This window comes from Vipera ursinii, assembly GCF_947247035.1.
Source record: "Vipera ursinii genome assembly, chromosome: 2".
In the NCBI taxonomy this organism is placed as follows: Eukaryota; Metazoa; Chordata; class Lepidosauria; order Squamata; family Viperidae; genus Vipera; species Vipera ursinii.
In genome coordinates, this window is record NC_139513.1 from 4,588,576 (window position 1) to 4,593,339 (window position 4,764).

The following is a 4,764-nucleotide window of genomic DNA, read 5'->3' on the forward strand; positions in this document are numbered from 1 at the left end:
GAGCACCTGGCTCGTAGACGTTCCCAAAACATCTTAAAGACCGATGACTGGACTCTGTCTTAACGATGGGGCTTGGGGACTGAGATGCTGGCCTGACTTTTCGAAGGGGCTTACGTAATTCAATGAAGCTATGAGCTATGCCATGCAGGGCCACCCAAGATGGAAAGGTCATAGCAGAGAGTTCTGACAAAACGTGATCCACTGGAGAAGGAAATGGCAACCCACTCCAGTATCTTTGCCATGAAAACCCTATGGACAGTACCAAAAGGCAAAACGATATGACGCTGGAAGATGAGCCCCTCAGGTCGGAAGGCGTCCAATATGCTACTGGGGAAGAGCAGAGGGCTAGTACTAGTAGCACCAGAAAGAATGAAGCGACTGGGCCAAAGCCGAAAGGACGCTCAGCTGTGGATATGTCTGGTGGTGAAAGGAAAGTCCGATGCTGTAAAGATTTTTTCTCCATAAGAACCTGGAATGTAAGATCCATGAATCAAGGCAAGCTGGACGTGGTCAAACAAGAGATGACAAGACTGAACATCGACATCTTAGGTATCAGCGAACTAAAATGGACAGGAATGGGTGAATTTAATTCAGATAACCATCAGGTATACTACTGTGGGCAAGAATCCCTCAGAAGAAATGGAGTAGCCTTCATAGTCAATAAAAAAATAGGAAAAGCAATACTGGGATACAATCCTCAAAATGACAGAATGATCTCAGTTCGAATCCAAGGCAAACCATTCAATATCACAGTAGTCCAAGTCTATGCCCCAACCACCGGTGCTGAAGAGGATGAAATTGACTGGTTCTATGAAGCCCTACAGCACCTTATAGAACTAACACCCAAAAATGATGTCCTTATCATCATGGGGGATTGGAATGCTAAAGTAGGAAGCCAAAAGATAACCGGAATAACAGGCAAGTTTGGCCTTGGAGTACAAAATGAAGCAGGGCACAGGCTGATAGAATTTTGTCAAGAGAATACGATGGTCATAGCAAACACTCTTTTCCAACAACCCAAGAGACGGCTTTACACATGGACATCACCAGACGGTCAACACAGAAATCAGATTGACTATATGCTCTGCAGCCAAAGATGGAGAAGCTCTATACAGTCAGTAAAAACAAGACCAGGAGCTGACTGTGGCTCAGACCAGGAGCTTCTCATTGCAAAGTTTAGGCTTAAACTGAAGAAAGTAGGGAAAAGCACTAGGCCACTCAGGTATGAATTAAATCATATCCCTGTTGAATATACAGTAGAGGTGACAAATAGATTTAAGGAATTAGATCTGATAGACAGAGTGCCTGAAGAACTATGGACAGAGGTTCGCAACATTGTACAACAGGTAGCAACCAAAACCATCCCAAAGAAAAAGAAATGCAAGAAAGCAAAATGGCTGTCTGAGGAAGCTTTGCAAATAGCTGAGGAAAGGAGGGAAGCGAAAGGCAAGGGAGAAAAAGAAAGATACGCCTAATTGAATGCAGAATTCCAGAGAATAGCTAGAAGAGATAAGAATGCCTTCTTAAATGAACAGTGCAAAGAAATAGAAGAAAACAATAGAATAGGGAGGACCAGAGATCTTTTCAAGAAAATTGGAGAGATGAAGGGAACGTTTCACACAAAAATGGGCATGATAAAGGACCAAAATGGCAGGGACCTAACAGAGGCAGAAGAGATTAAGAAGAGGTGGCAAAATTACACAGAAGAACTATACAAGAATGATCTTAACGTCCCTGATAATCACAATGAGGTGGTCACTGACCTGGAGCCAGACATCCTAGAATGTGAAGTGAAGTGGACCTTAGAAAAGCTGAACAACAACAAAGCTAGTAGAGGTGACAGTATTCCAGCTGAGCTATTCAAAATCTTAAAAGACGATGCAGTAAAAGTGCTACACTCAATTTGCCAGCAAATTTGGAAAACTCAACAGTAGCCACAGGATTGGAAATCATCAGTTTACATTCCAATTCTAAAGAAAGGCAGTGCCAAAGAATGTTCAAACTATCGCACCATTGCACTCATTTCTCATGCTAGTAAAGTTATGCTTAAAATTCTACAAGCTAGACTCCAGCATTATGTGGATCGAGAACTACCAGAAGTACAGGCAGGATTTCGAAGAGGCAGAGGAACTAGAGATCAAATTGCTAACATACGCTGGATCATGGAGAAAGCTAGAGAGTTCCAGAAAAACATCTACTTCTGCTTCATTGACTATGCTAAAGCCTTTGATTGTGTGGATCATAACAAACTGTGGCAAGTTCTAAAAGAGATGGGCATACCAGACCATCTTATTTGTCTCTTGAGAAATCTATATGCGGGCCAAGAAGCAACAGTGAGAACTGGACACGGAACCACTGATTGGTTCAAAATTGGGAAAGGAGTCCGTCAAGGCTGTATACTGTCGCCTTGCCTATTTAACTTATATGCAGAGCACATCATGAGAAAGGCAGGGCTAGATGAATCAAAAGTTGGAATTAAGATTGCCGGAAGAAATATCAACAACCTAAGATATGCAGATGATACCGCTCTAATGGCAGAAAGTGAAGAGGAACTAAAGAGCCTCTTGTTGCGGGTGAAGAAGGAGAGTGCAAAACTTGGGTTGAAACTAAACATTAAGAAAACCAAGATCATGGCATCTGGCCCTCTCAATTCCTGGCAAATAGATGGGGAAGAAATGGAGGTAGTGACAGATTTTATTTTCCTGGGCTCCAAGATCACTGCGGATGGGGACTGTAGCCAAGAAATTAAAAGATGCTTGCTCCTTGGGAGGAAAGCCATGGCAAATCTAGACAGCACACTAAAAAGCAGAGACATCACCCTGTCAACAAAAGTGCGTATAGTCAAGGCTATGGTCTTCCCTGTTGCAATGTATGGCAGTGAAAGCTGGACCATAAGAAAGGATGAGCGCCAAAGAATTGAGGCCTTTGAACTCTGGTGCTGGAGAAGACTCCTGCGAGTCCCTTGGACTGCAAGGCGATCAAACCGATCAGTCCTAGAGGAGATCAACCCTGACTGCTGTTTAGAACGCCAGATCCTGAAGCTAAAACTCAAATACTTTGGCCACCTAATGAGAAGGAAGGCCTCACTGGAGAAGAGCCTAATGTTGGGAAACATTGAGGGCAATAGAAGAAGGGGACGACAGAGAATGAATTGGCTGGATGGAGTCACTGAAGCAGTAGGCTTGAGCTTAAATGGACTCCAACAGATGGTAGAGGACAGGAAGGCCTGGAGGAACGTTGTCCATAGGGTCGCGATGGGTTGGACACGACTTCGCAACTAACAACAACAACAATAGTAAAAGCACTTAGACCTATATACCACTTCAAGGCGCTTTACAGCCTTCGCTAAGCAGTTTGCAGGGTCAGCCTCTGTGCCCCCCCCCCAACAATCTGGGTCCTCGTTTTACTGACCTCAGAAGGATGGAAGGCTGAGTTAACCTAGAGTTGCTCAGGATCAAGCTCCTGGCAGTGGGCAGAGTCAATCTGCAATACTGCATTCTAGCCACTGGGGAGGGAGGGAGGGAGGGAAGGAAGGAAGGAAGGAAAGAAGGAAGGAAGGAAGGAAGGAAGGAAGGAAGGAAGGAAGGAAGGAAGGAAGGAAGGAAGGAAGGAAGGAAGGGCAATAGCAATAGTCCTTAGACTTATATACCACTTCACCGTACTTTACAGCCCTCGCTAAGCAGTTTACCGAGTCAGCCTATGGCCCTCAACAATCTGAGTCCTCATTTTACTGACCTCAGAAGGATGGAAAGCTGAGTCAAGCTAGAGTAACTCAGGATCAAACTCCTGGCAGTGGGCAGAGTCAATCTGCAATACTGCATTCTAACCACTGGGAAGGGAGGGAGGGAGGGAGGGCAATAGCAATGTATTGCTTCCTAGTGCTTTACAGCCCTCTCTAAGCGGTTTACAGAGTCAGCCTATTCCCCTCAACAATCTGAGTCCTCATTTTACTGACCTGGGATGGATGGAAGGCCGACTCAACCTTGGGCTGCTCAGGATCGAACTTCTGGCAATGGGCATGAGTCAGCCTGCAATACTGCATTGTAACTACTGCGCCACCATGGCAATAGAGTAGAATAGAATAGCCATAGCCTTAGACTTAGATATCCCTTCGCAGTGCTTTACAGCCCTTGCTAAGTGGTTCACGCAGTCAGTCTATTGCCCCGACCCCCAACAATCTGGGTCCTCATTTTACTGACCTCGGAAGGATGGAAGGCGGAGTCAACCCTGACTGCTCAGAATCGAACTCCTGACAGCGGTAAGTGGGTTAGCCTGCAGTGTTAGCTTGCAGTACAGTGCTCAAGCGTTCTCACCACTGGACCACCCCCCATAAAAATACCTTTTCTCTAAATTCCCGGAGTCGAGTTTCTTTTTTGGGGGGGAGGGGAGCGAATTGTTGGGGCAGTCCCCACACCCTGCCTGCCTGTTTCCTCTTCCACCCCCACGAGAAAACCCTTCCAAATACTCACCGCAAAAGCCGCGCGGCGTAAAGGACCCCAGCACCGCTGCCAAGAGCAAGAGGGGCGCCCTGTGCAGCGGCATCGCCCTGCAACCGCGCGCCCTCGGGCGCCTCCGACCTGACGTTTGCTAAGGGCAGGTCGCTTAGGCGCGCTGCCAACGTTCGAGTCCCGTCCGGGTCCGCAAAAAAGCCCAGCTCTACCAAAATTCCTCGCAGTCTTCTGGGGTCCCCGGAGGGAGGGAGGGAGGGAGGGGTCCCAGGGAAACGTGGCCCACAACCGGCAGGTTCAGGTTCAAACGACCTGG

At 46.7% G+C, this 4,764-nt stretch overlaps 1 protein-coding gene across 1 annotated transcript in view; it reads right to left on the reverse strand.

Annotated features, from left to right (window-relative positions):
• The window catches only part of LOC310635918 (zinc-alpha-2-glycoprotein-like), a 203,616-nt gene that overhangs the window by 40,541 nt on the left and 158,311 nt on the right, over positions 1 to 4,764 (reverse strand). The gene's annotated exons all lie outside the window — the stretch shown is intronic.